At 37.4% G+C, this 20,668-nt stretch overlaps 1 protein-coding gene and 1 long non-coding RNA gene across 5 annotated transcripts in view; one reads left to right on the forward strand and one right to left on the reverse strand.

The window, feature by feature from the left end:
- Positions 1 to 20,668, reverse strand: part of WDR7 (WD repeat domain 7) — a 365,699-nt gene that overhangs the window by 115,621 nt on the left and 229,410 nt on the right. The window lies entirely within an intron of this gene.
- LOC112834907 (uncharacterized) lies at positions 737 to 4,627 on the forward strand. The gene is made up of 2 exons (XR_003211063.2): positions 737 to 1,082; positions 3,972 to 4,627. It is a non-coding gene; the product is annotated as an uncharacterized lncRNA (long non-coding RNA).

Raw genomic sequence — 20,668 nt, forward strand, 5'->3', positions numbered from 1 at the left:
CACACACACACACACACACACACACACACACACACACACACACACACACTATTACTTAGGTAATAATGAATTTGTCTTCTGGGGCATTTCTTCATCCTTATCACGAAGTGTAGATTCACTTTACTAATGCACCCTACATTTATGGAATGCTTATTCTATGAAAACACTTATATTAACTATAAAAAGCTATAGTTACATATTTCTATAAGCATTGGGTATTATTTTAAGCACATCTGATAATAAATAACACCTTTATGTTGTTATCTCACTTTTTCCCCCTCTTGCGTTTCTAACTAGGGTAGAGACTGAAGCTGATAGTAGTGGTGCCTTGAGTTGTCTACGGCCTATCCGAGTGCTTTTACTCACTTATTCATACACACACACAGGGCCAACTGCCACCAGTACAACACTTTAAATACTAACTGAAACCTTGATTTTCATATACAGATCCTACTAACATGACATGTTCATGACATGAACATGAATCATGTAGTAGTGTTTTTTACCCAGTTTCTATTTGTGCTGAAATAGCACTAAATAGGAAAGGATCACTTAAAAAGTTGTAAAATTGATATTTTTTTCCCAGCTATGCATTTGTAATTTTTATTTCCTTTGGGGGGGGGAGGCTAACTTTTCCCTCCCATGCTTCCCTTGACATGTGAAGACCTCATAGGAATCCTGTGGTTACCTCACAGGCAGATTCTAGAATGAGCTGTTACAAGCCCTCTAGCAACCAGTACACCTTGAATGAAGAAGGAAACAGCACTGGCTAACTGAAGGGACTGAAGGAAGTGTGGAAGGACTGAGCATAAGAAGGGGAAAGGGGACCTCCATTATGGAGTGCTTCCTTGCTGCAGCCAAGGGAACCTGGATTTTATGGCAGCCAGTGCTTCAGAAAACCAGTGGCCACAGGGAGGAGTTTTAAGAACTGGAAATTAAAAGAGAAGCCAGAGTCATGCCATATTTATCAAGGGAGAATGAAATTTGCTTACTGGAATTATTACAAAACCATAGCATTTCAGAAAATTTTTCAAAGAGCCCTTAGAGATCCTTCATAATTATTATGGCTGTCCCACTGGCAGGTAATATACAAACTGTTTTCTTTTTAAAGATTTTACTCATTTATTTGTGTGTGTGTGAGAGAGAGAGAGCACAAGCAGGGGGAGTGGCAGGCAGAGGGAGAAGCAGACTCCCCACTGAGCAGGGAGCCTGATGCGGGACTCGATCCCAGGACCCTGGGACCATGACCTGAGCGGAAGGCAGACGTTTTACCGACTGAGCCACCCAGGCATCCCATACAAATCATTTTCTTGAGCTCTGTGCCCTCCTAGGCCAGTCAGACCAGTCAATGGGCCTGGTTAGAAGAAACTTGTTCCTCTTAAAAAATATCATGAATGAAGAAATGGCCATGAATCACCCTTGGCTCTGAATAGCAGAGGAAGGGAAAAAAGGTCATATTAAAAAAAAATGCATTAATTAATAGTTCAATTACAAGGAAATTCCTATGGGAGAACACATTATATGCACTTTAAACCAAATGAATTTATGATGATTTATGCCATTACAATGAGTGCAAAATGAATTAATAATGATTGGCCACTTATTTCAAAGTGTAACCAAGTGAAGGAAGCCTTTTCCCACTTGTTAATGTCCATCAAAGAACAAGGATGGCAGAGTGCCATTTGGAATTCTATTCCTTTGCTTTATACAGAAACTTGAATTAATTAAAAATAATCCCAATCTAGTGTGTATTATTCATGGATATGGACTAATTAACAAACACTTCTATAACTAAATGCCTATATTAATGCAGTTATTAAAAACTTAAACTGTTTACATCCTGCATTGCACAAAAACAAGTCTTTTTTTTTAATAAAAAGCATAAAGTAACTGTTAAATTAGGAAACCAATTTAACAAAGATATTTAAAAACTCATTAATCTACTATCAGTTTTATCAGAACAGTCCTATTTCAATGTAATTTGCTGTTTCTTGTCCTATAATCAGAAGACTCTAAAATCCCAATGCTCTTTGATTCAAAGTACATTTTTTTCGGTTCTGTTGAATTTCAAATTGTGTCATACAATGAAATTTAAAATTATTTTGGCTTTTAGTATTTTATATATTTTGGATGGCAAACTAAAATTAGGGAGTCTTACCTTCACATCAACAAAAAGATATGACTTATTGCATATAGCCTTTTTCTGCCTGAAGAATGTAAAGAGTGCTGATTTTCAGACAATCTGAGAATCGGCAACAAAGAAGAAAAATAGTAGGAACAGATGTTTCTGGTATCAAAGAAGTAAAAAAAAAAAAAATCCATTAATCTAGGAAGTCTTTAATTAAATGGTCCAAATACTCCCATGTCTTGTTTCCCAAAAGGTGTAGGATGATTAAACGGCGTGAATGAGTGGGTTGGCGAGTAGGTGGGAGACAAAAGAACACCAGGGTTTAAGTTCTAGCTCTAGCACCTACGAGCTGAGTGATCCTCTATTCATTCAATATTTACTAGTGCTTACTATGTCCAAGGCACTGTTTTTAAGCACAGGTCAACAAAATCTGTGTTCTCATGGAGCTTACATTCCAGTTGGGCCAGAAAGACCAAGAGAACAAACAGATATGCCACGGAGTCCTAAGTCCTGTGAAGAAAAATAAAGCAAGATAAGAGCCTAGAAAGTGACAGAGAGGAAAGGACTCTGCCGAAGGTGACATTTGAACAAAAGCCTGAGTGAAATGAAAGAGAGACATGTGGGCATTGTGTGGGAGAAGCATTCTAGGCTGAGGGGACAGCACAAAGGCCCTGCGGTACGTAGGGGTCCCTAAGGGCCAGCAGGAAGTTCAGAGTGGTTAGATGGCAGTGAACAGGACAAGAGTGAAAGGACATGAAATCAGAAAGGCAGCCTTGGGATGGATCACACAAGGTCTTTTCCCCATGGGACTGTGTTATGAGAAACTCATGGAAATTACGCGGAGGAGAATGACATGACCCGCTGTCAACCAGAAAGTATCAGGGTGCTGTATACGGAATAGATTGGGGAGGGTGGGGGGAAAGAGTCACATTAGGGAGGCCAACTCAGAGGTTCTTAAAATGGTCCACGCAAGAGATAATGATGGCATGGACTAAAACAGTCGTGACACAGTTCTCATACTGTGTAAAACTCTGGATTTAAAAAAAAAAATTAGACGATAGAGCACACAGGATTCACTGAGGGATTGGATGGGAATATAGGACGGAAAGAGAAGTTAAATGGATCCAGGCATTTTGGCATGAACAGCTATGTGAATGGTGGTGATACTCACTAAATGAGTAACAATAGGAGAGAAGGAAGTTTTTTTCTTTGTTTTTGAAGTGGGAACAATAATCCAAATTTTCGTTTTAGGCACTTCCAGTTTGAGATATGTATCAGACATGTGAAGGTAGACTTCAGATAAACCACTGGATGTATGAGTCTGGAGACTGGTGTGGAAACCAGGGCTAGAATTAAGAAGTTAGAAATCATCCATGTACACATGCGCTGAAACCATGTGACTGGCGGTAATGCCTGGTGAATGAGGGTAGGTACAGAGGAAAGAATGGGAACACCAAGACTGAGTACAAGTGGCTAATGAGGTGGGAGAACCAAGAAAGGACAATGTCACAGTAACCCAGCAGAGGTGCAGGTTTTAACATAGCTGAATTACATGCTACCAAGAGACAGAGAAAAGAGCTGAGAATTGTTCACTGGCTTTGGCAACATGGAAGTCACTGGTTATCTTACTGAAAAGGTTTCAGTAGAGTGAAAGTTAGAAAAGCCTGAATGAGGCAGATTCAGGAAAAAGATGGTGGCTGAGAAAGCAGGGAAGGTAAACATCATCAGAGTACTTAGTGCAGAATGTATACAATTATGCAGATTAGAGTATTTGCATTTTCCTGTAACAGTGATTTCTTAATAACTACTGATAATAATGCGATGTTCATGTTACCTTCTATAGATACAGACAATGGAGGAAACAGATAGGAGTGTCTGGTTAATGTGACAAGTATTTCTCAAAGTGTTCCATGCATAGCTTCTAAATCTTTCTCTGGACCTGATCACCTTCAGGAACCAACCAATCAAGAGTGAGTCTCTGGCCTTCAAAGCAGAGACTGGTCTTTCCAGAGATGAACCCCCCCGTAACATGGCAGTTTCATTCATGGCTGATCAGGAATGTATCATAACCCTTCCTGGTCATCTGTACACCATTAAACATCCTGTGAGAGGGGTTTGCCAGATGGATTATAGGATTCTTGAAGATGCTGATATACCTCTCCAAAATAACTGACTTACTGCTTGATCAAAGCCTCATGCTCAGTTATTTTGCCCATTTGCACTACTCTAGTGGTTTTAGAATTAAATTATTAAAAAATACATGAAATCTAAATAAAATCTTAGAAGAAAAAAGGGGGGTGGGTCTGGGTGGCTCAGTCAGTTAAGCATCTACATTGGGCTCAGGTCATGATCCCAGAGTCCTGGGATCGAGCCCAGCATCGGGCTTCCTGCTCGGCGGGGAGTCTGCTTCTCCCTCTCCTACTCTCCCTGCTTGTACTCTCTCTCTGTCAAAAAAATAACATCTTAAATAAAAATAAAAAATACATGAAATCAAAACAATGACATTTTCCCAAAAATACCATTAATGTTAACCAAAAGTATGGCAAAAACTGAAATGCTTCATGAGAATTTCATAATTGCATACTCTTTTTAAATAATTCACACAGACTAAGTAAGTTAGCATAATCTCAAAGTAATTTTATAAGTAGTCTACTGGAGATGAAAATCATATGCAAGATTAGCTGCTCTCTTTTCTACTACCACAGTAAAACATTCACCGGGAACAAGGAGTGGCTGAATGTTAACCCTTCACAGACAGATCATCAAAAATGAGAAAGAGCTGCCCTTAGCGGACACTAAATATTAAGTAAACTTTGAGATGAAGACTAGAGTAACCCTAGGAGAAATAAATTCAGGATCGCTTTACATGCGAGCAAATAAACAAATGCCAACATTCTCAGTGCAAGCACTCTAAATGTTTCCTTTCCACACATTTATTTTATTGAAGTTGAGTAAGGGAGGGAAAAAAAAGATGAGCAAACAAAAGTCACTCTGCTGCCTGTTTCTCAGTCTGGACATCTTTGTTTAAGCTTTGACTTGGCTTAAATGAACGAATTAATATTGACAAAAACATCAACTAAGCTAATGAGTTGTTAGTTAAGGCAATAAACATGTCACATTAGAGTCAGCGCAGTAAAGAGGTAATTAGCCCTGGAAAAGCCCTGCTGATTGGAGCTGTTGAGATCCTCTGCTCTTAACCTTTGAGTCCATTATCCAGCCCAGGAGTGGTGGCTATGTTAATGGGAACTCGCTAGTACACAGCAGCCTGGCTGGAGCAGCTAGACCTGCATCCGAATTCTGGGATGAAAGGGGTGCTGGTAGGCTTACAAGACAGCCATCAACAAAGCTCCGTGCTCTTTGAGGAATAGATATTAATGTCCAACAGAGAAGGCAAATATATTTCCAAAGAAATATTTGTGGGTATATATATTTTTAATAAAAAAATACTTAGCAATATATTAAGTAACATATAATGAGACAAAGGACAAGTCACTCTCATCACAAAATATTCTCCCATCTGCAAATAAGGATGCCCTGACCCCTTCCAGATAAAGCACAGGATACTGTAATATGATGAACTCCTAAGCTATAAAAGCAACAAAGATGACAATTAAAAACCATAGCTAATAATTTACATTCATTTAAGACAAAAAAAACACATGCTATTATACTTCTAAAATACCTATGTTTATATGAATAATTACAAATCATCCTTCAGAGCAGTTTGCTCTGTAAGATCTTTCATTTTTTTTTTTTTAACTTCTCACTAATTTTACCAATTTGGCTTTGGAACAACACTAGCATTTCAAAGTCTATGCTGAAAAAGAAATTAGATTCTTACAGAAAAATCACAAATAGGAGGACAGAACTACACAGGAGTTAAAACAGAACACATATAAATAAAATGTCCATTCTCTCAATTAGTGGATCCTGTCTGAAATAAAGCAAAAGACCATATTGAAGAGTACAATGTGAACTTGCATCATCTTCGTAATAACTTCCAAAAAATTGTCAAATGGGCTAAGTTTTGACATTGCTTCTAATACTATATATGCATATAAATGTATTAATTGATACTAGTATGTGCACAGGAATAGGTTAGATTGAGATCATATTATCAGGAAATACATATTTTTCCTTTGGCAACTTGTCTTTCCTTTGAGCTTAAAAACACACACATTCAAGATAAATACTACACTGCCATCCATTTTGCATACTTTAATAATTTTATGCTATTTGCCTTTACAGAGCAAGAGAATGTTCCATCCTAATTCTGTTATTATGTAGGTTTGACGGTAGAGCGGTTAGATACGCAGTGCTCCTTGCCGCTACTACCGCGCGTGTGTGCGCAGTATGTATCTGGGGGTTAGAGGGGGAGAGACATGGGACATTTACTATACAGTAAATCAGTATGTGCTCTCTTTTTTCAGGCTGAGTAATTTCGAAAGGGACATGAAGGAATTAGTTTCCTCATACCTTACTGGGCAGTGTATGGTTTTAATATTTCCCTCCCCTCAATACAGCTTTCTACTGAATTTGCAAAACAGCTGTATAAGGCTTAATTTTCCTTGGTTAATTCTTTTACATAATTAAATTTAGATTGAAAAGCATTATAAACCAGTCTTCACTTTCAATGAAAGATGAACCAAGAAGTAATGCTACAAACTAAAGAGAAATACATTCTTTTTGTTACTTTATTGTCACTGACAGCTAAGTGTAACCTGAAAAAATACACTACAGTACTTACTTCTTCTATTATACAGAGAACATATACAAATGTCCAAATACTTCTATTGTCTAGGAGCAATAAAGAAAAATAAGGTTGTCAAAATATTTTTAAGACTACACCCATACTTTAAATCCATACCTGTAATTATTTATATAATTTCATGTCTAAGCAGTATATCACAGAACAAGAGTGTTCAATCTTTTTTCTATCCCAACATACTTGCAGAATATGACATATTACAAACAATTTCTTACTGTGATGGAATGGGGGTAGCAAAAGTGGAGGGAAGCAGAGTACCATAAACATAATTTGAAAACGCCTTCCAGGTGATTCAGATGTGTTACCCAACTTCACACCTTGCCCTTCCCACTTCCAGTCAGGAGGCCAAAATGACCACCCCACCCCCTACACAGTCCTGTGACTGAAAATCCATAGAGAGTAGTAAAGAGCTATGAAGTATAATCTGAATTCTAACCCTACACCCACAAACTGATAAATTAGATCTCAGGTAATATGAACTGGCTATTAGTTTCCTCATCTGAGATAAAATGAGATGGAGAGAAGACCTATTTCTTGAGTTGACAGGAATAATAAATGACAACATGTATCATGCCTAAAACGGGGTAGGCTCTTGATAAATTCTTCTTCCTCCATCTTCCTGAACACAATTAGACAAAAATTGTTATTTTCCTCAATCACAGACATTTATTTGTATATTATCCTAAGACTTCAAAAATGGGCTTTTGAAAAAGAGGAAAACTAGTGGAACTCTAGTTCTCTTATAAATATGTAATATCAAGGGGCGCGTGGGTGGCTCAGTCGATTAAGCGTCTGACTTTGGCTCGGGTCATGACCTCAGGGTTGTGAGATCGAGTCTGACATTGGGCTCTGTGCTCAGTGGGGATTCTGCTTGAGATTCTTTCTCCTTCTCCCTCTGTCCCTCCCCTCACTCATGCTTGCTCTCTCTGTCTCTCAAATAAGTAAAATCTTTAAAAAAATTTTTTTTAAATATATGTAATATCAAGCAGTTTACCAGTCAGAAAAAAAACAATAAAATGAATGAATGAATGAATGAATGGAAGGAAAATGGTAAGAAGGAAAACTGTATTTGTTGCCTGGTAGGTGGCATGTACTATTTTGAATGCTTTTCCTATAAGATTTCATTTAATGCTGAAAATAGCCCTGGGAGGAATATATTAGTTTCAGTTTTGAAGATGAGGAAAACCGCTTCTCAGAAACCTTAAGTAACTTATTCTAGATCATACTATGAATAATGCCACAATAGGATTTACCTGACATGAAATCCTCTATTCTGTCCATTATATTTTATACAATAGATATTTAAAAATAACAGGCTATGCCATATTCCAGACTTAAGATGATATCTGCAAATGATTTTAATACTGCAAATGAAATACACCATATTATTTCTTGCCTGGTAATCCCAGAAACCATAAATTGGCTTCATGATGATCGAGCAATCACTGAATCATTTTAACATATATCGAAAGTGAAAAGTCTGACTGGCAGAGCCCCTTAAGGAATACTGAAATGGTTTATCTGAATAATCTGCATATATTAACACATAACAAGAAGACAGAGAAAGGCAAACAAATATTCTAACACTGGTTTTCTAACCTTTTCCCTGTTAACTCTGGTCTAGTTAAACTGGGCTAGCAATGCTATTTTTTTTCCTCTCAAAATCTATAGAGGGCGAATCAAATGTGAAAGCAAGATCAATTCTGTTCTAAGACAGTAAATGAGCTTAAGATCAGACCTGTTTCAGTTTATGGAGAGAATCTAATTATGCTAGCTTAAATATATGTTCACAGAACTATACTACGGAGTCAGGAAAAAGAGAAAATACCCTCACTCACCCCACTGACAAGCAAATTTCATGGGCACTGATAGGGTTTAAAAAAAAAATCAGGCCCACAGACCACACCATCCATAAAGCAAAAGCTACAGAGCAAAATATCTTCCCCCATATTTTTATAAAAGTCAGGAGCTGGAATGGTCCAACCTCATTATTACAGATCTGAAAACAGAAGCTCAGAGAGGTTGTATGGCTTACTTTACATTGAAGAGCAAGTGCTATGGCCTGTCCAGAAGCCAAAGCTCCAGTCTCAAAAACCAGCATCCCCTCTATGGTAACACAAGGTCTCCACAAGTGAGGTTCACAATGATCGTCATCATAACTGCATTGATCACAACCATATCTCAGTGCTGGGCACACTGCCTGGCACTGAGGAAGCATTAAAAATATTTGTGGAATGAATGAACGGACTTGCTTCACACTCCACCATCCACATTTTAACTACCTTTCAAGTAGATCTCGGTTAGGTTTTCCTTTATTTACCAAGCTTTGCTGGTCACTTCCAACTTCTGTGTCCCTGAGTTTCTGGAGCACATCTTGTTCATACCATTCCAAGAAATACTAGACTTAGCTCAGAATTCGATGAGACTTCAAAGATGGTCTGGCCCAGAGGTGTCCAATCCTGGTATTTAGGATCACCTGATGAGCTTAATGAAAACCTAAATTTGAGGCTTCACAGAGACCTACATATTCATCAGAAGGCAGAGAAAGGTGGCATGGAGTTCACTCCTCTGTGGGGCAGCCAGTTCCACTGTGAGACATCTTGCTTATTATGTAAAATTTCAAACCTATACAGGAAGAGTATAGTAAACCTTGTTGTAACCATCATCCAGCTTCCAGAGTTTTAAAGTCCTGGCTAATCTTGTTTGCACCTATACCCTCACTCACTCTCCCCTGCACCCTGAATTATTTTGTAGTAAATCTCATCTACAAATTCTTTGGTATATATGCCTAAAAGATTGGGACTTATAATAAACATAATCACAACACTATTACCATAGCTAAACAAAATTATCAATAATTCCATATCATCAAATAGCCAGTCAGCTTTCACATTTTATTGATTTTCTTTCTGTTGCCCTAACTCTCCCTTCCCTATCTCTCACCTTCTTCCTTTGTCTCTCCAATCATAATCCAACTATGTGTCTTAAATCTCAATCTAGGGGTGCCTGGGTGGCTCAGCTGGTTATGACTGACTCTTGATTTTGGCTCAGGTTATGATCTCAGGGTTGTGAGATGGAGCCCTGCATGCCCCTACCCATTCCCTCGAGTGTGTGTGCACGCACTCACTCTCTCTCTCAGAAGAAAAAAAAAAAAAATCAAGCTATAGGTTGCCCCCCAACCCCTGCTTTTCTGGAAGAAATCAGTTCTTTTGTCCCACAGAGTTTTCTAAAATCTAGATCCTGATTATTCCTTTATTCCTATATTCTTCTGACCTCTGCATGTCCTATAAACTGGTGGAACAGATTCAGGTTTGAATTTTTATTTTTACTATTTCTTAGATGTTTTTATGTACTTCCATCCAGAAGTATGTAAGGTCTGGCTGTCTCTTTTTGGGGGTTATTAGGAGCAATTGTTCAGGTTCATTAATTGATCAGGGTGGCAAAGTGGTGATATTACCCCTTCTTTATGTATCGGCTACAACACTGTTAAAAAGGGGAATTTTCTCTCATCAACCATTTGATTATGCTGAGTTACATTTGTACAGAAAACATAGGATAAATGCTTATTTCCCTTTATTTACCAATTTTCAAAATGACAAATTAATTCTCTTGCATCATTCAAAAGCGACATGGAAGTCTCTGTGATTTATCCCCCCCAGGATCATTTAGAACTCTTGAATCAAAATAAACTTATGTGTTTCTCTGTTTCAATCCACTGGTGTTATTTGTTTATGGTATCTTACATAAATATATAAATACAGAAATTGCTTCTGGATTCTGAATCATTGTGTCCAGAGGTATTTCCACATCAGACTAGTTTTTGTGAGCACTTGTATGATTTCACAAATATAAATAAAATCTCAAGCAGTATCATTACCACTAAATAGGAAATAGATCGCATGTCTTAAATTCTAAGTTCTTAGGGCACTAACATCTGTATTTTTAAATTCATCAGAGTAAAAGTAGTTAGAAACAAAACAGAAAAACTAATACCACCTCCTAAAAATTATCTGTAATCAAAAAGGGAATTAATACAATGTAGGAGTTTCTCAATTGTTTTAGACATTTCTTAGATTGTAGGCTTACTTTTAACTTTCAGTCTTTTTTCATCAAAGTTCTGCCTTCGACATATTCTCTAAGCCGTACTTACCGTTTCGTATCTGTGAGAATATCTATATCCTCTCTTACTCTACTTGTAAATAGCTTCATGCCAATTTTCTACACTCAGAATATTTGCCCTAATATTTACTTCAATCTGCTTCATCCCTTCCAATCTTCTCAATGCTCAATAAAATAAGTTAAAAAAAAATTTTTTTTAATGACCACAGCACAAAGATTCTGGCATTTTTGAGGGAAAAAGCCAAAGAAAAGGATATTTGAAAATGAAGTTTCCTCAGTATGATAACGCATTTAAACATGAATTTCCACAGTCTTTTAATAATTATAATTGAGAGCAAAAGACTCTGCATACTGGATTCCTTTCTCTCAGTAATGAACTTAACTTAGTTTCCACACGTGGAAGGCAGGAATAACTGCCAATCTCTAATTTCCACATGGGTGTGTTTTGTGAAAATATGATAATGCCCCATATAAAATCATCTGAGTATCTTGGAATCAAAAGGCCATGAAAAACACATAATTGCCCAAAAACTCAGGCTAATGTTGTTACCAAGTCTGAAAGTGATTCAGGGCAAAACACTTCTTATTAATAGCTTCATTAACAGCTGAGGTTCTGAAAAATAACACTGCATTAAAAATTAGTCTTTGCATTTTCATATTCAAGATAAAAGAGTTCTACAAATCTATCAACCCATTAACTATAAACATTGCATTACCTGCACGTTAAATGGAAAACTGTGAATCATTATGAAGGAGTTCTCTGGATGGCTCACTATAATTTAAATATACTGTGAACTATAGTAAGAATGAATCAGACTAGGTCCCAATCAAAAATGTTAAATAAATTGCTTTCTGGATAATAAGAAGCAGTCACTTATCACCGGTGAAAGGGCAGTAGGGCCTCCGACGTCCGGAGCACTCCTGAAGTGGACAGAAGAACCCAAAAGCCAACTTCTCTCTTTTTTTAAAACATACACACATACATACATACAATTATTTATTTATTTGTTTGTTTGTCACAGAGAGAGAGACAGCGAGCGAGCACACAAGCAGAGGGAACAGCAGAGGGAGAAGCTGGCTTCCTGCTGAGCAAGGAGCCCCATGTGGGGATCTATGCCAGGACCCTGGGATCATGACCTGAGCCGAAGGCAGACGCTTAACAACTGAGCCACCCAGGTGTCCCTATTAAAAATGCCAAAACAAGGGGGCCTGGGTGGCTCAGTCGTCTGCCCTGGACTGAAGTCATGATCCCAGGATCCTGGGATCTGCCTGCACCAAGAGCTCCCTGCTCAGCAAGGAGTCCGCTTCTCCCTCTCCCTCTGCCCCTTCCCCTGCTCATTCTCATTCTCACTCTCTCTCTCTCTCTCTCTCGCATGCACACATGCTCTTGCTCTCAAATAAATAAAATCTTTTAAAAAAATGGAAAAACAAATATGTCAACTGGTTACTGTTTTACTACTGGTCATTCCAATATGGCTATTTGCTAGCCATAGCTCAACTCTCAAAATACATCTTACCACAAGAATCAAGATTATTAAAAATATCAAACTAATTCCAATTTCATTCATAGAACTTAAAAGACCTCAGTGACTCTCATCATTAGAAAATATCAGGAGATAAAAGCAGGCCAGTAGAAAATGCACAACCTCAAAAGTGGATGAGGTACTTTCCAAGAGCATCTTTTCAGGCAAGGCTGTTATTAACTATACAACTAACAAGGCACTAAGATACAATACCACCAAAGGGCAATCACCTTGATATTTAAAAAGTCAGAAGGGCAGCAGAGAGTACAGCAATAAAAATCTGCTGGTAGGTGTGTCAAGAAGGCAGCCACGTAATCAAATATGAAATAACTTACGTGCAAAGATTTACATAATCCTAGACATAAAACACATTGTTCAGAGACTGAAAAATCTGTTGACCAAAATATTTTCTGCCAATACTGTAATGAAGATCACACTTCACTTTGGCAACAATGGTATAGGACTGTCATAAATTACTCGTTAGCTGTATTTTCCTTAACATCATTTCTGTCTCTTGTCCAATTGTTAACTTGGGTTCTACCTTATACAATTTGCTGTAATAACTTGGTGTTCTTCTGTATCATAGCAGAATTGATACTTTACTATTAGTGAACCACGTGAAATTGCCAATATTTTACCATCTTTGACTTCAGAGAAGTCAATTTCAAAGAATGGCAATTTCACGTGATACAAGCTAACGCTTGACAACTCACAGCCCTATCACTATACCAGCAACACATGCATTTAAAGAGAATAATCAAATGAGGCTTCCATTTTGTGTGCACTTCGGTGACTATATATAAGATTTAAGGGTGCATTAAACGTGAAAGGCGGTAACTTTTCAAGCTTTCACATCCATCAAAAAAGCACATTATATAAATATACATACGTGTGTGTGTGTGTATATCCTATATATAAATGTCCACAAAGGCAAATTCTACTTTGCAGTTACCAAAATTAACTTGATTGACAACTTACACGTTCAGCATTAACGATTTCTGGCAATGAAAACAGCCTGAATGACATACTGCATATAACCATATAATAACTGCTATACTTGACGAGTGGCCCAGAAGTCTTCCCAGAAAGAGTGGCCTGCTCCACTCACGCCAATAGCCACAGGAAGCTTAGTCACAGAACCTACACTGGAGACGTTCTGAGCAGACTGTTCTGAAATGTGATGGCTCATCAGACACAGAATTTTAAATGAGCTTGGGCTTAATACATAACCTTCTCTTGGCCTGAAATTCTTTTCTAGTGCTTAAAAGTCTGAAGAATTCTCCATCTGCTCACAGTGCTCCCCCTTTAAGCCGTTCAACACGAAAACACTAGTAAATCCCCTGCCTGCCATTTTTATTTTTTTGTAACTCACAGACTGCTGTCCCAGGGAACAGACAACTCCAGCTAAAATGGATGGCTCTGCAACATTTTACAACATATAATGGGACTGGGCTGCCTTTTCTCTTTTGGGGAAAATACATTGTAATGTCCACTGGGTCCGAGGATAAGAGATTATAGGAACCATGTCTTCAGTCTGATAAAGTAGCTAGTGGCAAGCCCAGGAATCCATAGCAATTAAAAGGCAAATAAAAGTTAAATATAGAATTTGTACATCTATTGTACATTATAATCAAGGATCTGATCTTGTTAGCAAATCATTAATTATTCCTTATCACTAACATCCTCTACAGTTGTAGGTAAGTGATGGGACATTATCAGGCCACTGAAATGCAAATTTGGGGGCAACAGTCACCAACCGTCATTTATATATCTGTAAATGCAAAATGGAGTTAGTTGGGCTGAACACCCGGCAGGCGGGGCTCAGGTTTTAGAGGCCTCTAGTTCTGTTTTTAAACCTACTTCTTCCAATACTACAGGACTATATTGCCTGGAAATCCATACAGCGAATAAGGGTCCTCAGAAAGAAGAAACAAAAGAGAGAACAATTTCTTTGTTGGTCTCACAGAACTTATAATAAATACTACAGTAACTCAATTAAAAATATTTACAGAGGACATAATTACCTCATTATAAAGGACCAAGCAGAGAAGGAAACTTTAGTAATTTGACAGTTCTGACTTTGGAGACTATATCTCTTAGAATGATAATGATAAATGATTACTTCTGGTCCAGTTTTCAATTTGTAGTAGCTCAGCTAAAAATCCATTGTTTTCCCCCACTGCTTCATAATATTAGGGCTAGACTCTGTAAATATCTCCCTTGCCAGCTAGTGGAAAATGCTCGGCTTCGTCAGTGGAGGTCAACAGAGTAGTCCTGCAAGCGCAGACACTTCCCTCCAAGTGAAAATGGCAGACTGCGCCCACAGACTAGCGTAGTAGATCAGCTCCTGCCCTCCAGCAAGGCTGCTTCACAGCAGTACCACCCCCAGCCCTCCAGCAACATCAGGTCCAGCTCCAAGCTGCTGCCCCCACCGCCCCTGAGGCAACGGCAGGCCACCTCCACCCAGGCCCACCCTTAGGCTGGTGCTTCCCTCTTTGAAGAAGTCTAATCTTGAAGGAGAGTGCTTAAATTCCTTTATTATCTATTTTACCTCACCCTAGACAGGTAGTAGCCGCTGTCTCACACGTGCTACTTCTAGTAGTTTACTACTTTCTACCAGGAAGCAATTCTGTATAATTTCCCTGTTCAGATAACTGATGTGGTTTCTGTCTCCCGACTGATATACCTCCCTTTTTTCCCTTCAAGAATTATCAGGAATCAATACCATATTATCCCAAAGTAACTGCTTTTACTGCTCTGGATGGAGATTACTATACAACTTCTATGGTCTTCAAGAAGATTCTACTTCTTCCTTTCTTCACACAATCTAGAAGTAGCACATTTTAGACACAATGAGAATTTTCCAAAATGTCTAGCCCAATTAAACCTTTGGATGACAAGATGAAATTTCTGGTAACAACAGAAATTTACTAAAATGCCTAAATCAAAATGCCATTCACAAAACTGAACAATGTTTGTGTGTGTGTGTGTGTGTGTGTGTATGTATACACATATATTCAGTGAGTTCAATTCACAGATCATTTATTAATCATGAAGTTAATCCTATTTGCTGAAAGGAGAAAATCTGGAGGTTTGGGGGCATAAATCAGATAAACATTACTTAGGCACACACACATTCAAACCTGAAAGCATATACTCAATTCTCACACATTATTTCCCAATATAGTTGTTTCTCAATGTGTCAACACTTTGACAATGGAAATGAAACACTCATTTATTCGTAGATGTTACCTGATGATCAGAATTGTTAAGACAAAACACATTTAATTATTACACATTAGGTATGGTTAAAGACCAGTTTCTGTATAATTTAATCTAGAATTTTTCCCCCATTTTTATTAAGTTTTTTAATTCCAGTATAGTCACAGAGTTTTATATTAGTTTCATCTGTACTAGAATAATTTTTTTAATAGTAAACAAAAAGTGACATTCATAAAAGAGAGGCATATTGTACTGGGACCTAATTTCTATGGGCAGTCCTTCCTTAGCATAAGTTCAGGAAGCACAACAACTAATTGAACAGGCTCAAGTGGAAGAAAAACTTGTAAAACAAAAAATACCTTAAAAATTTCAGAAATGTAAGGTCATACCTTAGAAGCACACCATTGTATCTCTAATATAAAACCTTAAAAACTTTATTGAGAATAGCATGAAAGATTTTCTTCTTTTTTTCCTATGACTAGTTATAAACAAAATTCAGAGTCTGGAAATAATTTACTCTGATATTTTCTTTCAAGTTAATTTCATATAATACTCCAGAGAAAAACACATCTAGCTAAACACTGAGTTATAGGTAAGAAGCACTGAGATTTAATGGACATAGAATAAAACTGAATGTGAAAAAAATCTGCTGTGCCTTCCAAAGCCTACCTATTAATAAATGATATATGCTAAGAATCTCTAATCATTATGCTTTTATTTTTAAATCTATAAATAAAACTGTACTAAACTTTCTACCCAAGGGTTGTATAACACACTCGGACACTGGGGAGGGAGGGAGGAATATTGAAAATGAAAGCCAGAGAAAAATAAAACAGCTATTTCCAATTCTGAACATCCTCCGCTAATTTAAAATACCGTATTACTTATACTACTATAAAATATAAATCTATCTTTATACTACCATCTAGGAAGAACAGCTTCTTAAAAAGTTGCTATTTTGAAATAATTTTTTTTAGGCCTATAGCAAAGATGCATAAATAGGAAAGAGAATTCAAATATATCCTTCACCCAGCTATTCTCTCATGTCAACAACTCACATAACCATTGTAATGGAAGACAGTCAGAAGAAAGGCAGGCAGGGGCAAGTTCCACACAACTCCCCACCCCCCAAGAGGAAACTACCCTTAAAAGGAAAAAGACCTTGTCCTGTTATTCTACACAACCCTGAAAGGAGCCCTTCACCCTTTCCCATGTAAACAACTACCTGATAGGTAGATGAGCACACGGACAAAAACCTGATGGGCGACAGGTGCATGGAGGGTTAATCAGATTAAAACAGCCCACCAACAACCTCATAAAACCCTAGACTTAGAAACTCCAACACCAACCTTCTCGGATCCGGAGCTTTGTACTATCGCTCAATAAACTTTGCTTTGCTGCCATCCCCCTTCCTCTCTGGTCTACCTCTTCGTTCTTCCAAGTGGCATGACCGAGAACCACGGGCACTAAAGGAAAAGAAATCCTCAAACAACTGTATGATTATCAAAACTAGGGAATTCATATTAGTAGACCACTACTGACTAAACTACAGACTTTATTTGAGTTTGCTCACGCCCTTTTTCTATTCCTGTACCAACTTCAGGATCTCACAGTGTATTTAGCTCTCCTGTCTCTGTAGCCTCCTCCAATCTGTGACTGGCTCATACACTTGTCTTTCAAGATTTTGACACTTAACGATGAATGCTGGTCAGTCATTTTGTAGACTGTCTCTTAGCTGGGGTTTGTTTGATCTTTTCTCACAATTACATTGAGGCTATGCATTTTTGGCCAGAAGACCATGTAAGTGATGTTGAGTCCTTCTCAGTGTTATCATATCAAGGTAACTATCTTATTACTGACAATGTTAACTTTCATCACTTGGTTAAAGTAACCAATTACAGTGGAATTCCAATTTCCCTTTGTAATTGATAAACATCTTGAGAGGAGATAGTTTAGGGTTGTTTTAATATACTGATTTTAGCATCCACTAGTGGACCTTGTCTGCAACAGTTATTACTATGGTCTTCGCCTAATGGAGATTTAGTATTTTCCTTATTATTTCTATATTTATTAACTAAAATTCTTCTGCAAGAAGATCCTTTCTTGATAGAGTTACATTTGTATGGACTTATGGGTATTTATTTTGTTCTATGGGTTATAATCCCACAAAATATATTTTATTTCATTGCCCAAATTATTCTAGTTTTGGCTACTGAAAGCACCTTCAGGTTGGTTCTCATGTCCTTATGACATGCCCCCATCTATTTTAAGCCCTTTCTTAATTTTTGACATCAAAGATGTTTCAGGTTCAACTTGTACCTTCCCTGCCCCAGCCCTGGAACCCACCACTTCTCCAAGGAGTCTTGGGTTTTTATTAGAGAGTGGTATTTAAAAATCATTATCTGAGCTCTGGGTATACACATACTGTTACTAAGAATCTGGGATATTACTGTGATGTCACTGCTCCCAGGCCCTTTGAATGACCAGAGCTAGGAAATCTATGTATGCATACTAACCAACATATACACACATATCTCTATTTCTCTATCTATCTTCATGTATACCAAAAACCATGAGTTCAAATGATATCTCAAGATTCATGCTGGTATTTTCCCTTACTTGTAACTGGGAAAAATCACTATTACCTTGGTCACTGTTATCCTAGACCCTTGAATACATATTATTTACTACCAAATTAAATGAAAATGTACCTATTTATGTACCTTATTTTTTTGGCTCAACATAAAGGTAGAGATCTGACTACATAAAAATTATAAATGTCTATTACAAAGAATCAGAAAATATAAATAAAAACTGAAAAAGTATTTGTAATACAGATAGTATAAAAGTAAAGAACTTGATATAAAAAATAACACGGGGGGTGCCCGGGTGGCTCAGATGATTAAGCACCTGCCTTCGGCTCAGGTCATGATCTCCATCCAGGTCCTGGGATCAAGCCCCATGTTGGGCTCCCAGCTCAGTGGGGAGTCTGTTTCTTCCTCTCCCTCTGCCTCTCCCCCTGCTTGTGCTCTCTCTCTTAAATGAACAAATAAAATCTTTAAAAAATAACAACATGGGGCATGAGGATGAGGGATGGGCAAAATGGGTGAAGGGGATCAAAATGTTCAAAATTCAAGCTATAAAACAAGTCATGGGATGTGATGTACAGCATGGTGACTACTGTTTGTTGTTTGTTTATTTATTTATTTATTTGAGAGAGAGAAAGAGAGAATGAGAGATAGAGAGCACGAGAGGGAAGAGGGTCAGAGGGAGAAGGAGGCTCCCTGCTGATGCGGGACTCGATCCCGGGACTCCAGGATCATGACCTGAGCCGAAGGCAGTCGCTTAACCAACTGAGTCACCCAGGCGCCCAATGGTGACTATTGTTAATAATACTGTATTACATATTTGAAAGTTAAGAGAGTAGATCTTAAAAGTTCTCATCACAAGGGAAAAAGTAATTTAATAATTGTGTGTGATGCATTAGACTTACTGTGATGATCATTTAGAAATATATACAAATATCAAATCATTGTGTTATACACCAGAAACTAATATAATGTTGTATGTCCATTATATCTCAGTTAAGAAAAAAAAACAAAACAAGAGAATGAGTAATTCATTGACAAACTAAAAAATGGTAAACACATAACAAGAAAATCAACCTAAAAGGTTTAAAATACAAATTAGGGGTGCCTAGGTGGCTCAGTCGTTAAGCGTCTGCCTTCGGCCCAGGTCATGATCCCAGCTGGGATCAAACCCCTCATCGGGCTCCCTGCTCCGCGGGAAGCCTGCTTCTCCCTCTCTAACTCCCCCTGCTTGTGTTCCCTCTCTTGCTGTGTCTCTCTCTGTCAAATAAATAAATAAAATCTTAAAATAAATAAATAAATAAATAAATAAAACAAATTAAAGTAGCAATAGATATTATTTCTTATTAATCATATTGGCAGACAAGAAAAATAATATCCTCAGAGTTAAAGAGGTACAGAGAAACAGCAAAAGAGTAACTGATACAACTTGACTGGAGGACAACATGGTAGAAGTACCCAGATGTAGAACAGGGATAAACTTTCACATGGGGATTTACTTCTAGGAAGTTATCAACAAAGTATAAACACATACAAGCACACACACAAGTGGCAATTGTAATAAGGTGTCTCTAATAGTAAAAACTGGAAACAATTACACATTATAATGTTTCCGGGCATGACTGTCTTAAAGTTTGACCTGTTTAGGGTTTGCTTAACTTATTAAATCTGTAAATTTATGTCTTTCAGCAAATTTGGGAAAGTTTCCCCCATTCATTCTTCAAATACTTTTTCTGACTCATTCTGTTTTCTTTTCCACTGAGATTCCTAAAGGTCTCTTTGAGACAGAATACTGCTGAGAGGAACTGAAGAAGGTATAAATAGTGCAATATACCACATTCACATATTGGAAGACAATATTGTTAACAAGTCAGTTCTTCCCAAATTTATCTATAGATTTAAGGCAATTCCAATCAAAATTCCTGTAGGCTTTCTGCTTTTTAAAGCAAACTGACAAGTAGATTCCAAAATTTTTATCAAACCACAAATGACTGAGGACAGCCAAACCAATTTAATAGAACTCAACTGAAGAACTTATGCTACCTAATTTCAATACTTACTCTAAAGTTAAAGCCATCAAGACAGTGTGGGAGTAATACATAAACATGGATTAATGAAAGAGGATAGAGGATCTAGAAATAGACCCAAACATCTATGATCAACTGATTTTCAAAAAAGGCAATTTAATGGGGGCAAAAAAGAAAAATGCTTTCAACAAATGTGGCTGGAACAACTGAATTTCTGTACATATATTAAAAAACTATTTAAAAATATTTACTTCACATCATACTCGAAAATTAATTCAAACTACAGCATACAC

Source organism: Callorhinus ursinus, unplaced genomic scaffold, assembly GCF_003265705.2.
Source record: "Callorhinus ursinus isolate GAN/ISIS: 27379988/994484 unplaced genomic scaffold, GSC_fseal_2.0 scaffold11, whole genome shotgun sequence".
NCBI classification, from domain to species: domain Eukaryota; kingdom Metazoa; phylum Chordata; class Mammalia; order Carnivora; family Otariidae; genus Callorhinus; species Callorhinus ursinus.